Raw genomic sequence first — 19,717 nt, forward strand, 5'->3', positions numbered from 1 at the left:
CCGTTGTTTTGTACGTATCGGTTGAGAAAGCATATTACAGAGTCGACTCTACAATCCCAACAAAAAAGGTAACGATCGCATCGGCTATAAGAAAGTTGCAATACTAGTCTTTTGTTAACGTAAACATTTACACGCTGACTTCCAGTCAATATAACTTTCTCTAGTTCAAGGGCGTAAGGCTTTTAGCACATGCTGTAAGATGCTACCTCATTTCTTTATATATGGCGGAATAAATAGAAAACTCCTTATCTAATCAAAGCGTGGCGTTAAGTTCCGAGACTCAGCAATTGAACGGAACAAATTAACTTAACTCTAAGATTGGTAAGGTAGGGTAGCTTTGCTAATGGGGAAGGGGAGGAGGAAAAGCGTGAAGCTGCTAAATTTTCAAGACAGAGCCAGAGCTAGGAAGGTGATTCATTCCACCAGGATGTCCCACTGGGACACTACGGCTGGCTGTAAGTTTTGGATACTGCATAATACTGCAACATAATATATGGAGGATATATGTCACCTTCCGGTCATTCATATAATTGAGACTTTAAAAAATAAATATAAATAGCGGGAGACGAATCTTTTGTGCGTTTACAAGAAACAACCTGTTGTATTTCAAGGTGTCAGTTATTAAATAGAAAGTTTGTCGAAACACCGCTGCGTCGGACGTCGTATCCGCCTTTATATTTATAGGTTCCCCCTTTATATCAGTTATGAGCATACTTGTATATAATTATTTAGCAATTATAATTATTCAAAATATTAAAACACACACGTTTCTTTGTTCATATACTCATTTCATAGTATAAAACTTTTCGAATGCAGTCTACCTCTATCTTTCGTTTTATTTGATTCTAATAGTAAAAATTATAATACATTACGCATTAAGTGGCGGAACCCAACACCCGACTCTGTCTCGTCAATAGAGCGTGGAAATAAAAATAATTCATTTCGTCGAATAGGAACCAAACTCACAACCGTTTACATTCAGACGGCCCCTGTCCACTTCTTAAGTAATAAAAGTTTATAGAACATAAATTCTACATAAAGTCTAATATGTTTTCTTATACCGGCGACCGCCGAGCTTTCTAAAGTTGACAACATTGATCAGTGAAAACCGGAACTTTATTAATATAACATTTGCATAACTCTCTTTTGTATTTGTACCTGAAATTATAAGCAAATATTAGATTTACTTATTTCTTTCCGGTAATGATAACGAAAGTACATAATTTTAAAAGTTTAGTCGAGCCGCGTGTTAGCAGCATTCTATATGGTGTCACCAGACTCACAGAGACGTGTGTGTGTGTTTATTTGTATTGAACTTATGATCAATTTTTTAAGTAAATAAAAAAAACTAACAATTATGTATAGGTGATACATTTATTAGGTTACATCGAAACGAATAACATATAGTGATAGTACCCCTATTATCTATTTTTTTATTTCTTTCTTAGTTATGCTAATTTAAAATCTATATTTGACTATTAACGAAAGCCATTTCTTTTTAAGATTTAATTAAGACCACTTTTCACTAATGAAGTAAAACGGGCGTCTTTGAATGACTTTCTTGAATGTTCGACTGTCACGAGTCTAATTTGGTATAGTCGATGATATTAAGTTTTAATGTGTGGAAAGTATTTTAATTATACATATATTAGTTCCGTACGCCGTCATGGTGAAACAGCACAGCGTGTGACTGGTAGCGCGACGGATGCGGATTCGGTTCCTACACCGAGAAAAAATATATATTAATTTTCATATAAATGTATATTTGTTACTAAATATTAATTTATGGCACGAAATAAATCTCCACTCGTAACACGGTGCCTAGTACATTGTTCGACTATAAGATCTAACCAATTATTCGGCTTAACTTTACGAATTAGTTTAATTCCCCAGCTTTGGTATAGAACGTGTGGCGTTGAGTTACGCCATAAGGAAACAATAAATACAACCAAGTTGTACTCGTTGAATATTATGAGGGAAACGAGACTACTCACTATTAAAATGATATACATTTCATTTACTGAAATACTCACATATGCAAGTAAAAATAGTTTATAAATAAAACAATTGGTAGAGTGCAGTCGCGTGCGACGCGCTACGCGGATATGTGGCGCAGTGGGGCGGACGTCTCCACTCTCCACTCTTGCACGACATGATTCACGTGTCTTTATTAATGCTGCCTTTTGTCTATAAAACGTACACGAAAACACTTTTTTTATATAATCACTAGCGATTCATTTGCGGCTTTGCCCGCTTAAACTACACAAATATATCATTTAGAAGACAGAATTACTATGTTGTTCCACGTATGATCATATGGAATCGTATTCATTAAAATTCATATTCATTAAAATTTTGAATACGATTGCTTATAATACGTCATATTGGTATAATATAAAATAATTAAATAAACGCTAAGATATTAAAAATAATTTGTAAAGGTCTTATTTAATTCTAATAATAACAATGAAGAGCAATGGAACCGTTCGTAGAATTCAGCGAGATCGTCGACTTTTCCGTCATCACGTTAGTCGTTATGTAGAGCACACTGTATTTCACCGATGTCATGTATCTTCACACTCCGATGTTTTTTTTAATTTCTAATGTTTACTTGTAAGTCGCTGTTAACTCGGTCAAGAACATTAAAGTTATTACATGTTACGCCCAAATTTCATAAAATACATGTTTTAGGTATTAGTTAGGAGTATTTTGTGTCGAACATATATATAATTCCAAATTTTATGGAATTGCAAGTATGATACTAACGACAGGATGATAGTAGTCATCCTGTCGTTCTGTTTTTGATTCTTAAAACATTTACACATTTATTTTAATAGATAAAATATGATATATATTTACTAAGGAAAAAAATATTTTCATTTACTTTGAGACAAAGTGCGGCGTTCAGTTCCGCCACTGAACATTTATCGAATTGCAAAGAATGTAATGTTTTAACACTAGATTCTGTCAGTACACCCTGCTTAGTAATAAAAAATATTAATAAAAAATATTTTTCAATTAGCCATGCCTATATTAATAAACTATTGTCCCTAAATTATATTATTTAAAGTTCTACATAGTCAAATTAAATAGTAATTTATTTAATATTTTCGAAAGTACCTATAGTAAATAAGATCTTTCTTACAGTAAACAGACCGAGAAACAATTACTTCCGAAATTGAGCTATTTCTGAGAAGATTTCTCAAATATTTTACGTGCACAATGTGATGAATTTTAAAGGGTACGGGTATTCGTACAAACATATATATTTTTTAAAAACTTGGATAAGATAATATTTTTTAAGCCTAATTACATTATTTATGTAGATGTAATAAAAGTTACTGCACATTTGTGAATATTTTTCAGAAATTTTATATCGAGTTTCATGTATGTAAAATGTACAAACTAGCAAACTTAACCCTTGTATTTATATTAAATTTAAATAAATGACCAATACAAAACTTATAACATTTCGTTTTAGGAATACCGCTCGCGAGTATAGTATTTTTTTTTAAATATTGTCGGGAACAGAGGCCACTTGGTGCTACAATACTCCGTTCCTCATCTAACCACCATACGCTTATTTTCTAGTTACCATATATAACAACAAATACATTATTCCAGCGTCACTTTTAGTAAGAAAAATTATTTACCTACCTGTTAGCTACTTGAACAATTCATCAAAGCAACATCCGGTATAACGGAATTTCTTTTTCGTTTTATCAACTTTCGCCGATAACCAGCTGCACCCTTCGTTGGGCAATGATTATGTAATATTTGCATTTGGGGCCGTCACGGCGCAGAAGACACAGCGCCAGACTATAAACGAAATGGCTGCGGGTTCGATTGCCACTCGGAATAAGGAATTAATGCTTTCCTTTCCTCGCTCTGGTAACAATTAGAAAACCCTGAGTTCAATAACGCAACACACAATATCTTGACATTTAGACGCAAAGTAAAGAACGGCGCATCTTTCACATGTTCCATGTTCCCTCTACTTCCCTGCAAAAAAATATATCGAATGGAAATCGAATCCACAATCATCTCAAACAACACCGACTAACGTGTCTCGGTAAACCTATTTTATTTATTGTACAATAAATAGGTCAATTAACATTTAGCTAAAGCACTCATAAGAATAGAATGCGGTCTCTGCGGGCTCCGAGCAGGATGTCGTTTATGTAATTACTTGAGTAACTTAACTTAACATGCTTAATGGTTTTTGCATTTATTTCAAATATTTAAAAAAATACTACTTTGCAACTGTGACAGCTTTTGCTGTTTACGTAAAAATAAATCGTTTTAACGCTGCCTTTTCTGACTTTCATTGCATAACACATATTTTGTTAAGAGATTTCTAGTTTTTAATTAAAAATATAAATATATATTGAGAGGCTGCAGAGGCGTAACAGCACAGTGTCGGATCAATACGGTGGTTGTGAGTTATATTATTTTCATTTTCTTACTCAGTGAAGAAGATTACGCGCGGCTTTAAGTTTCACCACTCAAAATGCAATATCATATTACATATCCATGATTCTTACAGTTATTTATAAAATATAATAAATATATTATATGGTCGTGCCGCAATTCAAGTGAATAAAATAATAGTAATACCTAATTAAAAATCAAGATAAAATTTGGTTTAAAGATTAGAATTGAATACCTTGATTTTTTTTATTAAATATAAATCATAAAATAATTATAATTAAAATAGATATACGTATATACAACTAATTTAAAAATATTGTTGTTCTAATAAGTGCAATTTGCCTGCGTCATGGAATGAAAACTAAACAAGCTATTATTACTAGCGGACATATGCTTGCAAATCTTACTATGGTTACTTTGGTGAAATATTTCATGTATTATAATTTTTTTTTTCGATACTTTATTAGAATTGAAGCTCTCTAAATATGATTAGTGTGTACAATTCCTATCAAAAAAAGAAACAAAAGCCTCATTAAGAGAATAAAACTCCTTGTTTAAAAAAAATAATAAAATAATCGAAAAAAATACAGTTTTTAATATTTTTAGAACGAAGAGCCTAGCTTTAGCTTTACGTCAAAGATTCTTCCATCCTTATGAGTCACTGAAATTTAACGTAACTAATCAAAAAATATGCAGTAATTTATTATAACTGCATCCTCTATTACCTAATTATACAGATTGATATATATATAAACGCGTGTATATATTTGGCAAGTGCAGTAGTATTTAAATATAATATTTCGTTCAGTGTAAAAAAAATCAACGCGCTCAACAAACCTTGTTATTTTGTAAATATATTCATTTTATAAAATTCTTTTGGTGAGTTACTTATATGTATATTTTTTACAATTAAATGTCTCTAGTAGTGCTCGTAAATGTTAAATATTCTCACTTTTATTTCGAAAAACTGTGTGAATTTTGAAATTCATATATTTAGAGTAATTAATATCTCGATTGTGTAATTTTTTTATTTATGTTTTTCCAAATGCATAGTACAAGAAAAAAGAGGGTTGTGTTACTGCCTTACAATAACGTGAGAGATATAAGAAGAAGTAGAATAGAATTTTTTACATGCTTACATAAACTTTACATAACTTGCAACTCTTATTACTAACTGCGAATAACGACTAATTACATAAACTCATAGTACTCTAGTAATGTAGGCTCAGTAAATACTTATGTCGCCCACATTTGGTTTAACCTTCGACCCCTTTATTTGGCTCTAAACAAATCACAAGTAGGAGTAGCTTAAATAAAGCTCTTTGTTTCTCAATGATATGCTCGTCAAACTCGTTTTGGTAATGTCTCACAATGACTTTTATGTTTTAAATACAAATATTTTTTGTTTTCTTTTCATTTTTTAGCTTTACACTGTATCCTTTACGTAATAGCGTATGCAGCGAAAACGACAATCAGACGTTATGTACAATTTATTGTAAAATTTAATTTCTTTTTCCTTTAAGTTGACCTATTTTAAAATTAAATTTCCATACAGTGTTACATAATGTCCAAGTTTAATACCCACCTAAGTAGTGCTAATGCCAAATTTAGAATGTAGAACATTTTAAACCTGTTATACAAACATTTAGTTTATTTCAACACGTAAAAGGCCTGGTATTTCATCGTCTGATTCTTCATACCTTATTGAACTTTATTTAAATACTGACCCGCTTGTATTTGGCACGGAAATGCATTGATATGATAAATATATAACATAATAAACAAACAATATTAACATTTCATTTAGGGCTATTTTTTGGAAATATCTCATAAGCAGTGACCACTTGTAACAGACGACTGTCAATTCGGTTCCAACTTGGTAAAATGAGTTATTTTCAATTCCTCTCTCTAAGAGAGATGACGCGGCGTTAAGTTCCGCTGAAATTGTAAAATTATATAACTATTTTTACACGATATTTAATATTAATGATTATCCATTTCTTCATTACTGACAACTTACTCTGTCCAATATTTTAGCTAATTAACAATTTAAGCATGTCATTTATATACTGTTTATTTGAACCCCATACTAAATAAGGCCATAATTAAGGATGCCCGAAATCGAGACACCACGAAATAAGTGGTGTGACTTAACTGCGCTTCGCTTTGTCAGACGAGAGAAAAATAAAAAGAATAATTTATTCCCCCTGTGGAGATTGAACCCACTATTACATTTACAAGTACACGTTGTCTCACTGCGCTATAACGGCCTAAACGTACTTACATTAAATATAATGATTACATGACAAATCCTTTGATTTAGGACAGCCATGAAAGGTCTCAGCGCACGTGGTGTGGGTGCAAGGAGAACTACCTCGCACAATTAAATATTACGTGTATTAGTTAACTTTAACTTGAGTTCAAAATGAGAAGTAGTTACAGTTTATAGTTAAACAAAATTGATATAAAATTTATATTATATTAGGTACGTATAGCTGCAATGTGTAATGAACTTAAGAGTTTTCTGAGGTTATGATTTTCAAAGGGATACGCCAATGTTGATCTATTTCAAATATACCTATTTAAATGTCTGTTTACATTGCTTATGTTAGCACAGCTTTTACTTGTGGTTTCGCCCACCTAGTCCAATTAAAATAACTAAGAGTTGTGTATGACATATTCTAAGAGCGAAGTGATTCCTAACTACACGTACTAGGGAATATCGCCTTGCTCGATAAATGGACTATCATCTTCATCGAAAACAAAATCAAAATATTGTTCACACAATTATGCCTTCACACAAAAACGTCAGTAGTGTCGTCAGGGTGCAACAGGAAGCTGCACTTGCATTACTTGCACAACGGTAGAAATAACGTAAAACCAATAGGCGGTAAGGCGGTAATACAGCTTAGTGTTTTCTCAACAGGAACTCGGCGTTTACGCGCACGCTTAAACGATCTAGTTTCAGCAATTTCATATTATTATAATGCACGGTGAAAGTCACGAAGTAAGAGTATAATGGTAGCTGCTATGACTTTTCATTTATAAATTTATAATAAAGTTATAAATTTTAACTTAAAAATATATGTAGGTAGCGGTACAGTGCCGAAGTTGAAACACGGCGGTAGTGATTTCGATTCTCACTTGGGGAAATGTATTATTGTCGTTTTCTCGAAATTGACTCGAAGTACGGTATTGCATGGAGAATTGAATAACTAAAAACATACACAATACGTTACTTAAACGGCTTTAAAACCTTTAAATATTGATATATTTCAAAATCTTTCAGAGAACTATAGTAGCCTACAAAATATTTTAAATTTCACTTTGGAATAATGCTACAAATCATAGCAAATTGTGTATTAAAGGTGCTTTACATCATTAGTCAGCACCGCCGCTGCCTCTTAGTGACTTGCAGATCAAGTGAATTTCTAAAAGAAAACCTACACGTTTTCTAGTAATTACATATACGTAACAAACAACTACTTATATTATAGGGAGGAGAACGCATTATCCACGTACATCCATTCTAATATGTTAAAACTGGAGTGTTTGTTTGGTTGAACGCGCTAACCTCAGAAACCAATAGTTCGAATTGAGTTTTTTGTGTTGAATAATTTATTTATCGAGGAAAGCTATAGGGTATTGCATCACGTCTGGATGTAACCCCTGCAATTACCGTTGAGTAAACGATGGCACTTGGAGTATGTCATACACAAGTCTTAATTATTACCACTTGACCGCAGGAGAAGACGCAGGTGAAAGCTAGTTACAAATATTCGTCATATATTTTTTTTAGCTGCTCGCTCTATTCCGAATATTGTAGCAGAATAGTGTAGTGGTAGTACGTCGTTGAGTTCCGCCATTCAATTGTATTGGCGTTCCGCCATTGTAATGGCGTAAAGTGCAGAACTCTGTAAGTAGAGGTAACACTTGCAACTAACGCTGTCCCACTGCGCCACTATGACGTCTATAAATTATTTTTTTCAACAATATTATTACGAATATAATAAAAATTCAATATACAAATACAATAAATGTCAATACAAAATTACCATAAAGTTCCCATCAACTACACAAAGAGCGGCCGGTGTCAGTGTTTTTTTATATGAAGCAAATAAATCGCGACTTAAAGCTTTCTCCACTTCTTTATTGATTCGCTTCGACTTCGAGGAGTTAATTAATAATAGCATAATACAATATTTATATTTAGGCATTTTTGATATATAGGCATTGATTTTTTATTTAGATTTTTCAATTTTTATTATCACTGTATGTAGGTTATTTTTTATCTACAAGTTTTACATATAAAGCAGGGTTGGCAAAGAGAATCAAATGTCAAGACTTTCCGACTCTTTGGACACTCTGCTTATTGTTGAGTAGCGGAGCTCAACACCGCAGTTTGTCTCCCAGAGCAGGGAAATGAGCATTACCTGAATAAGGATGTCCCCACAAACAGTCAAACTTTATCCCTTTAAAGAAATCAATAGTTGTACTAGTAACAATACTTCCCTAGCAGGCAGGCGGACCAACCACTTTCACTGACCTTCCGCTCGGTATTTAGTTATTCGACAGGTCATTGACCTTTGACTGCAGGTGCTCAAAGCAATGTTGATCATTTTATTCTGTCTAACAAATACGCGTACAACTGGAATAAAATACAAAAGGCTTTGATTGTTAAAACGGTTAAAACAATCTCACGAATGGCGCTTTCGCAACAACTACTTACAATTACTTAACTTACATCACTTTTTTCATATTTTTTGATTATTTATTATCTAAAATAATAAATAAATAAATCACCAATTTAATGTCTGTTATATACTTGTATGACAGAAAAATGACGACATTAAACAACTATTTCAATAATAAAAATATTAAACTTTTTCTCAGGCTTTTATAACTATAAGACGACTTTTTAGATCGATCCAGTAGTTCTTGAGTTTAGCGCGTTCAACCAAATAAACACTTCAGGTATAATGTCAGTATATATAAAAAACACTTAGTACATAATTCATAACAATGAACAATGGGAATTAACATCGTATTACAGAACCTAAATTCTATAATAAAATGTAGGTAAAACATTAGTATGGCATGCGCGCGCGCACTACACGCTGTACAGTAAGTGACATAACTGAGGTGAGTCGAATTTTAATTAAATGGTTACATGCGGTTATTACAAAGTATTATAACATAGACCGGCCTATATCTGTTTGACTTTTCTCACGCATCTTGTGATATAGATAATCTATTGATAAGACACTCAGTTCTCCGATTTCATAAAGTCATACGAAATTTAGAACGAGGTTACGTATATAGGGCTTTTTAAGACATTGTTTTTAATTAATATGTAATTATGATGAAAATTATTACTTAATGTTTGCAAAATATTTTTAAGTTATTAAGTTTATAAAATTTAATAATTTATTATTACGAAAATATTAAAATAAATTATAATCTATTTGTTAAATGAGTGACATACTTTAAAAAATCTCTGTAAATAAATTCAAATTGTAAATTTTGTTGTGTATATTTTGTTAGCGATTTTAAAGATTTCGGTCCTATCAAGCACTACATTATTTTTGTTTTTTCTTTGTAAAGTAAAATTTAAAAAGAACTCTCTCAGAAAAATATCAGTTTTCAGAAACTTTACCAAAACAAAGTTTTTCCCTTATAACGCAAAATATATAGACATATTGTCTCTACAAGATAACGAATTCAAGTCATGTAATGCAAGTACATGCTAATTGTCCAGCTATCACGCTGTGGTTATAAACTAACCGACTTTGAGAGTAATGGGTGTGTGTTGCACACTCTGTGATGGCCATTTTCGCAATTCTTTTTGCTGTTTTAGTAAGTCAAGGATCAAAGTAGGCTTAATTTATGTTAGTATGGTTTAACATCATGGACGGAAGAATCTATACATATAAAGTCCAAGGGCGTCCTGGCATCCTGATCTGGAATCTGCAATGTTCTTCGTCAGTGTTGCTTAAGTGACGATCATTGTCGGTGTCGAGTATTTTAACTTTGACCTTCGAATAATATCTATTGTGTCAAACAAAAACACGCTTCTCTTTGTATATTTTAGAACAAAACGAATAATTTTGTTGGCACAGTATATCACTGTAAGACAGTTCACTGGTCGGGTAGAAGGGTATTTATGTATATAGTTAATAAAAGAAATATGTATATACAATTATCTAAGTAGGAGAAATGTAGAGATATAGGAGAGATGAAGTATGTGATACTCATTACTTTTAATTTATTTACAAAACTCTCCTGCTCATATTCATAAAACCGGCGTAAAATGTACAATATCTTAAATTTAATTTATTTAAAGTTTTATATGATAAGTTTATTAAATCAGGGCTTTCATTAAATATGAAGAATTCTTTAACAAAAAATATAAGTAAATAAAGGAAATGTATGTGTCAAAAAGACCATTTCCGATACCGGGAATCGAACCCGAGCCTCCTGGGTGAGAGCCAGGTATCCTAGCCACTAGACCATATCGGATGTCCTGCAGTAATCTGAATTAATGGCTCATATTATTTTTTCCATTATATTTACCTCTAAGCGATAAAATAATTCTGAATTAAGAAAATATTTATGTTAGTAAAAAATAAAACCTATACTTAAAATTACAAAGCTTAAGAATATGGTTGGTTAAACGCGTTAATCTCAAAAGCTACTGATTCAATGAATTGAAATATTATGTTTGTGTTGCTTAGTCCGTCTGTCAAAAAAGAAAAAAATATGAAAAATATTGCAGAAACTGAAGATCTGCCGCTCCTGTCGTCATCATCATATCATACGTCATACAACATACACAATTCTTAGTTATTTCAATTTGACCAAGCGGGCGAAACTTGTTTTGTGGGAAAAATTGTGAATTTACTTTTTTATATTTTTATTTTAATAAAAAACATCGTCAAAAATAATATTTAGTAAGTTTCTATTTATTGTACATTTTCAAGCTTTCTTGTTCTCAAAATGGATGTCACGGTTTGGAGCGTTAGATTAGCGGAAAATTTTTAAAAATAACTTCTTCGGCTTCACTTTTACTGTTTTTTGATTTAAGCATTTCTTAAACATATGTCATATATTATTACAAAGAATTATAAAAAATATATAAAAAATAAAGACACTTTTTAATTTTGTTTTCTCAATTATGTGTCAAATAATATACGTACATACATATGTTTAATTATCTATCTATATATATAAAATCGAAAGGTCACTCACTCATCACGAAATCTCAGAAACTACAAGTGCTAGGAATCTCAAATTTTGCATAAAAGTTACTTACAGGACGTAGGTGCTCGAATTTGCAATATTCGATTTCTAAGGGGTTGTTTTTCTGATCGAAAGTTTGTATGAAACTTCGTTACTACAAATGCTAGGAGTCTCCAATTTTGCATAACGTCACTAAGACGTAGTCATGGAGACAGAAATTAATAATAACATAATTCACGCGGGTGAAACCGCGAACGAGCCGCTAGTTTGAAATATAATTGAGAAAACAAAATTAAAAATTATCGTTATTTTTTCTTCTATGTTATTTTACGTTAATTCTATAAATAGATGGATAGATAGATTTTAAATAAAATTATAAAAACAAAATATATTTAAACTTTTTACAATTGCTAATTTTTTATATTAGATAAGGAAAAAAAATAAAAAAGAATAAAAAGTAACCGCCCCCGGGTGGGCTCGAACCACCAACCTTTCGGTTAACAGCCGAACGCGCTAGCCAATTGCGCCACGGAGGCGATGTCTCTACATATCATTATTATCTATAGTTATCTATAACTGTACATCTATTATAAATAATTGTGTTGTTTAAGCGGGCGAAGCCGCAAACGCACCACAAATCTATAGAGCTGTACTAATTATATAAAGCTGAAGAATTTGTTTGATTCCACTTAAATTGATTTCATTTAAAATGATGATGATTATTAAAATAAATAAATTAGTTTTCCTTGCGTATTCGCTCACCTCATATTTAGCTCATCTGTTAAACTAAAATAAATAAAATAATTTACTATTATATATCGAATAGTAATCCAAAACTATTTAAAGAACGTATTACATGATAAATTTACGCAATCAATGGTACAGCATTCCGTACTTTCACTGCAATGATCGATTTGCCGACCGCCTAATTAGTGTAAGAAAGCTTGTCCAAAATTTTGTATATACCTTCATATATAACTATATATGTACTGTAAAAGGTAATTACATTCATTAAGAAATATGAACGTAAGATTTTTCCAGTATCTCGCAATGCATCTCGCATATAGCAGGGAAGTCACAGGCAACCTTTCTCCACTTTCTCTCCGATACATCTCCAATTTTATACTCCAATCCCCCGAACAGGAATCGTAATCAAATCTGTTATATTTACAACACTGCGCGACCACAGCCTCCTCGTACTCGAGTGTAACAAATAAGTTAAACATAACAATTTACAATTAGACAAGGGAACGTATTACTCCTTCATGAAAGGTCGAAGCCATAATCTGTTGATTAAAATAAATCAATTGGTCGTGGAAAACTTTAAAAGGGCGGCGACGACGACCTACTAACCTTTAGTTTTTGAATTAATATACATACGAGTACTTATAATTTATAAGTATCAAAGAATAGGTATATCGCCTGACCCTAAATTAAGATTGTCCGATGGTAAAATTAGCAACTTTAAAACTTTTGAAACTTAGGGAATCTTTTAAGTTATAGATATTATAAAGAATCAGACTTTGAAATCCTCTCCTGTAAATTAATGATTATGTTATTTATGTAGCGAAACGAATCTATATTAATCCATGTCAAAAAAACACCCCGACTACACTATTTTTTTAAAGTAAAATAAACACAAAACAAAGGAAAAAATAAGTAAAGAATAACTCTGTGTTATAAAACTATATATTACATACAAACATACATAAAAATAAGTAACATTTTATCCACATTCGGTTTCACTTTCGCCGAAACTCGTTCCGGGCCGATGCGCCATAAATTAAAAATGTAAATATATCATAAAAAAATTACCCGGAAAAAAAATATTTTACTTGTTAATAGCTCAAGGTGTGACTATAAACGCGACAGGTTGTGGGTTCGATTGCGAAGCGGTGGAATGGAATATTTAATATTTTTTTTATTTCCCGCTCTGGTAACGAGGCAAAGCGCGACGTTGAGCTCCACCACTCAACATGCAATGCCTCGAACATTCGGAGGAAAGTAGGTAACAGAGTAGGTGTCTTAACACCAGGTTCCCAGGTTCTCTCTGCCTACCCTGCCATGTGATAGAGGGAGAAGCTAAAGAAAATAAATCTATTTTAAAAACAAGTAATAAAAAGACAGGTGTACATTTAATTTGTTTATTGTAAACACAGAAGTGGTAAGAGTTCGTTGCCGTCGATTTCGTAATGCGTCGTTAAGTTCGTAACCCTGACAGAGATTGTACGAAATTACTTGTAAAGTTCAATATTACAACTGTAAATAAGCAATTTATTTTGACACGCTGTATACGCGGGCACTCCGCTGTCCGCTATTACGCATACGGGAGGTACGGGCTAGGGTATGCTTTGTACATACAGTGTTGGGATTCAGCGTGAACCTGATTTATTGATTTATTTTTTTTAAATATTATACAAGTTTTTAGATAAAATAAATAAATAATTTTAAATGAAATTAATACTTTTTAAAATTTACTATTTGCATCTCATCAATTCATAATGTATTAAATAATATTGTCTGTATTACATAATACAAGCATACCATAACATTAACAACAACTATATTCGTAGATATTTGACTATTTCGTTTGTAGATTTCATTTTATTACAACACAAAATCAACGAAAGTCCGAAACGAAAGTAAGTCCATTTAAGCTCGAATTGGTTAAGCTAACTCAAACCGGTTGTAACCAGTCGGAACCAGTTCACTCTTCCTGTCATTTCACTTGGTTTTTTACTTTGGCTTACGAAATGTGGAGTGGAAAAAGTTATTGGAACTATAGTAGACTTTATAGTGTTTGTTTAAGAATCTTTTTTTCTTTAACTATAAAGAAAGTGGTCAATCTACCACGCTTTATATGGGAGTAAAATTGTAACTGCTGTATTCCTTCCTGGCTGTATCCCTTCCTGGCTGGATGCTGTGAATTTCTCACGTGCCTTTAAAATTGACTCAACGAGTATTTATAGAGTATATTTGAACATTTTTGCAAGTTACACGAAGATTTTTTTCGTTTTGCCTATTAAAAAAATCGATGTGACAATAGTTATGTTATTTCATTTCGACAAAAACGTTCAGCTCTTTTTATAAATTTTGATTTATAAGTCATTAAATGTAAATAGGAAAAAAATCTTTTTTCAGCTTCGCGCTATATTCTATATATCCTAGTGTTTAGACACTCTGTCCCCTTTCTCTCTTTCCGCCCAATTTTTGAATCATTATATGTTGAGCAGAGGAGCTTAACGTCGCGCTTAAGTGAAATAAAGGACCTCTATTATGGAAATAATTCACAAATAGTAAATAATATATCTTGCAATACTTCAGTTTCACCTCTACAAAGTTCTCTACAAATCTATATAATATGCTTAATACTTATATAGTAATGCTCAATGACCGGTTCACTGATCCCGCGTAATGCAGGTTCGATTCCGGTCAATGCACTTATAATACGCGTTTTATTACAGGTAAGCACTTACATATTACACGCAACACGATTTTATTGTGTGACTGTACTGCGTATACAGTTTAAGATATGGAGGTTATTATATTTAACTGGGATTGAATCCGTGAAGCATTTTCGCGAGCTTAGTAACAAAGGAATAATAGTTAATAGTTTCACGCTGTATCCCGTAAATAGCGGGGTTAGCAGTGGGGCCACGCCCGTCTTCGAGAGACGCGTTCGCGTTTTAAGTGTCAAAATTGAGTAAATCATAATAGTTCATTCCTCCGCGTGGAAATCGAACCCACACCTGTTTACAGTCAGACGCCTCATAAAAAGATATTTTAAATTAAAATATCAAAATGCTCAAATATTTATTTGTACTTAGGTACAATCACAACACAGCAAGGTCGGGTGAGGCTGACGACTTGCTGGAAGTGGGTCGCAGGAAACTGAGCCGCTTGAATATGCACTCACTTGTGAAAGTAATCGTTTAGCATTAAATAGAAATTACCACGTTGCGCTCTGGTACCTGCGATCTGGGTCTGGAAAAGCCCTGGTTCGATGTTATTACTTTAGATTATAATATAAATAAATGGTCATTACAATTAATGATATCATGACCCGGTATTACAGTATCAGACTGTATACTCGATGGTTGCAGGTTCGATATCCATTCGGGGGAATGTTTATTTTTATTTCTCAGCTTCACGATTTTGTCATCGTCATCGACTATTAGCGGTCTCAAAAGATCATGGCAATATTTATTACATTCATTTTTATTGATAGATCGATACAGGTAATAAACGCATATTATAAAACATAAAAAAATGTTACTTATAAAATATATATTTAAAAAATAAATATTTTCAACCACTTAAGTCATTATCGTCTAAAGTCTAAACGAAGTGTAAAGTTTACTCAACAATCGATAATCGATATAGAAGTGTAATGGTACCCGACACTTCCTCCACAATGCGACACCGACACCGACACCGACACCGACACCGAGACACAACAATATGAACAGTACCAACAGTACAATGTTTTAACTTTCACGTGTTTAGTGCTAATTACTTGTGGAACAATGTATTTTCTTAAGTATTATATTTACGATCTAGTCGTCGCCCGCAACTTTGTTTGCGTGGATTTTAATACGTAAAAAGGAAAACCCCTTTTTTTCGTTTACGTAGAAATTTCGAGATCTGTTAGAGAGGACATTTTGGAGCTCCACCACTCTTCCTAAAATACCTACATGCTAAATTCCAAAATTTGAACTTCAATAGTACCCAATAGGCTTATAGGCTTCGTGGCCCAGTGGCACAGCGTCTGACTGTCAGCATTACGGTTATGAAGTCGATTCCCGTTCGAGGGAATGAATTATTTTCATTTTCTCTACTCAATAACAAGACAAAACGTTACATTACTCACACACAATGTCAAACACTGGGTTCTTTCGGTCTACCCATGCAATAATTACAAAATGAAAATAAGCTAAAAAAGATATAAATTAGAAAAATCTTAATTTCCACTGACGCTAGGCGGTAACCTGAATTCTTTTAGATCCACTGACGAGAGTCCTAGCATTCATTAGGTTTCCACATCAGTATGCCGACATACAAAGGGTCACTGTGTGTACGTAAGTACTTGTACCTAGCATGGTATAGCGTCGCTTTCTCTTACTAATTACTAAGGAGATACGCAGAGAGTTTTAGAATTTTTGTTAGCTTCAAGCTACAACCTGCATGTATAAGGGTAGACATAGAGAACCTAATGTCTGTCCAATTTTTCAAGGTATTGTAGAGCGAGGAAACTCAACATCTTTCACATGGTTTTCGACGCGACGCGTTGGACGCGGCACCGAACACACCAGCCGTCGCGTTTATAGTCTGACAGAGTGCTGAGTCGTGATGGTGTTATTTATACACCAAACTAAAGTAAACATAGGTTTAATATTGTCAAGACAGTATGTGGCCGGGGTGAACGCATACGGACTGATGCAACTATCATTCAACTCGTTAAGACATGCAAGTGTAAGAAATATTAAACCTAAATTACGGATAAATCTCATAAATTTAACGACACATTATTATGATATTAAACTGTGAAACGATTATAATGTAATATACAAATAGGACTGGCAAGATGCGATTATATACTGAGGTCTGGGCAACTATCAGTATATAGTTACCTCTTTACCAGTTGTAGTAAATGAAGCTACATATTGTACCTATAGTCAGCGTCTTATCAGCATTTAGATTTCTTACAGATTTTATACGAACATATGATCTAGATAGATAAACATATACGAGTTCATATAACAATTACTGTCTATCTTTCACAATCATCAAAACCACTAAGCATCGACGACATGGCCCGTTGAGTATATCGGGCGCTTGCAGACTGCGGTAGCGTGGAACGGAACGTAGTTTGTTGTAGGTACTTGCCGATGATCCGTTTTACGTAATACGTAGTGTATCATGCTGTACCACGCTACGCTACACGCACGAGTACGAAAAGGGAACTTAGTGGTAACTCACTCTGGGACTCCGACCGACTTGAAAGATAGAACTCAACGCTGTGCTTTGTCTTGTTACAACACAACTTCAGCAAAGAATCGAAAACTATTAATTCCACTGAGGGGAGTCGAACCCAAGATTATTACGTTTACGCCGATATGATAAGGAAAACTAAACTAAACTTCGAGAAATCCTCTCTTACAAAATATAAACCAGGAACTGTAGGGAACCACTTTCGTACCCTCCCCAATCTATATATTTTTCTCCTTTTAATTTCAGAAGTGCGTTTCGTCTATACATATGTACATATATAGATAAAAAACTTGCTGATTATATTAATACTATTAAAATATAACCAAAAAGTACCAGTTCGAAATCAGTGAATATAATAATGAATTAATTTATATTAAGAGAAAGGCACTTTCATACATACGAACTCTCAATGCTCTACTTATAATAATATTGTGACATAACAGCGATTTTCAATAATTAGTTTCTGTTATATAAGATTGGGTTGTAGGCACCCACCACCGTACCAAGTATGGTGTGTCGAGACAGATCTCGTTTTTAACTTTAATTTATTAATTAATTAATTTTAAAAAGCATTTCATTTTTTAATCAAGTCATTAAAAATTATGCGTGGAAAATATTATATTATATTATATTATCTGTAAAAATGTTCACTTCATGGTTTGCATTATTAATTTATTTCAGCAAAATAGGGCATAACATAATGTATCACGTCTTGTTTGTCGAAACAAAGCGCGCGTTTACTTCCGCCACCTACAGAAAAACTACTTTGAAAAACTAGAAAAATTACTTACTTTTCGGCGGAAAACGAGATATAGAGTTTCTTAACACTGGGTTCCCTCTGCCTACCACGCTGATGCTGTGAGGATAAGTACCTACCATAAGTTAAATAGCCTTTACTAATAAATACTTTTTTTAAAAAAGAGAGAACCTAGTGACATCCTCGTCCACACTTTATCCCCAGATTTATTATCGATCTTTATGAGTTTTCAATAGAGTACCTGTATATGTTTATTATATATAAAAAAAAGAAATTATTTGTAAACTTCAAAACATTTACATTTCCGATACCGGGAATCGAACCCGAGCCTCCTGGGTGAGAGCCAGGTATCCTAGCCACTAGACCATATCGGATATTCTTTAACAGCGAAAAAGAATGAATATAATATAAGTACTAGATATATTTGTAATATACGTATTAATAGGCGACTAAATTTATCTGACATTTTTATATAAAGCTTCACGCTTCAGAGTAGGTAAATGAAACTAAGTGTTAAGACATTCCACTCCTCACACAACGTGATATTTTTGAGATTGCGTGTTTAGTAGCAGAGCTCAACCTCACGCTTTGCCATTTTACCAGAGGTAGCGACCCAGAGAGCAACTCATGCCCTCGAGTGAGAATCGAACTCACAAATGTCACTTTTACGGTCAGATGCTGAGTAACCACGCTGAATCCCGCACATGGCAGAGTAGTAGGGAAACGTAAAGTTAACCTTTAACTATGGACGTGAATTTTTTATAACACACATATGGACGTCGGGTCTGTGAGACCAGTAAATTTATTGGTTATAAGTATTCCGTCTGTTTTTTAAAGGAAGAGGACAATTTTATGTTTTAGTTTACATGAATAGCCTCAAATCAAACAAAATCAATATAAATAAAATCGCTTTTTATTAAACTTTACGCATCACAACGATTTAAGTAACTTAAAGTCACAATTTCAGTCTTTGGCCACATGGGATGACTCTTAAGAAAATAATACTATAAAAAAAAGACAAATAATAAAATAAATATTTTTTTAACAAAATATAAAGTGTAACAATTAAAAAAAATAAAGAAATTACATCTTATGTTATAAAATAAAAATTTTCACAACAACACCTCAAGATAAGGTATTATTGAACATCGATACACAATGGCTTTCAACATTGTAGGCTAACAGGACGATTGCATTCAACATAAGTATGTGTTGTCTTTCTATATATCTTTTGGGGGCAAAGTGTACATGCTTTTCAAGAACCCAAAACTATTTTTTTAGCTTCATGTTCAATAAATG

The 19,717-nt window shown here is 32.8% G+C and overlaps 1 protein-coding gene and 3 non-coding genes across 4 annotated transcripts in view; 1 reads left to right on the forward strand and 3 right to left on the reverse strand.

Moving 5' to 3' along the window:
• Positions 1 to 19,717, forward strand: part of LOC146535020 (uncharacterized) — a 32,037-nt gene that overhangs the window by 2,832 nt on the left and 9,488 nt on the right. The gene's annotated exons all lie outside the window — the stretch shown is intronic.
• Positions 10,879 to 10,950, reverse strand: TRNAE-CUC (transfer RNA glutamic acid (anticodon CUC)). The gene has a single exon. It is a non-coding gene; the product is annotated as a tRNA-Glu (tRNA).
• TRNAN-GUU (transfer RNA asparagine (anticodon GUU)) lies at positions 12,133 to 12,206 on the reverse strand. The gene has a single exon. It is a non-coding gene; the product is annotated as a tRNA-Asn (tRNA).
• TRNAE-CUC (transfer RNA glutamic acid (anticodon CUC)) lies at positions 18,721 to 18,792 on the reverse strand. The gene has a single exon. It is a non-coding gene; the product is annotated as a tRNA-Glu (tRNA).

Source organism: Heliconius melpomene, chromosome 10, assembly GCF_056956725.1.
Source record: "Heliconius melpomene rosina isolate 202511_hmr_F chromosome 10, ASM5695672v1, whole genome shotgun sequence".
Lineage (NCBI taxonomy): Eukaryota > Metazoa > Arthropoda > Insecta > Lepidoptera > Nymphalidae > Heliconius > Heliconius melpomene.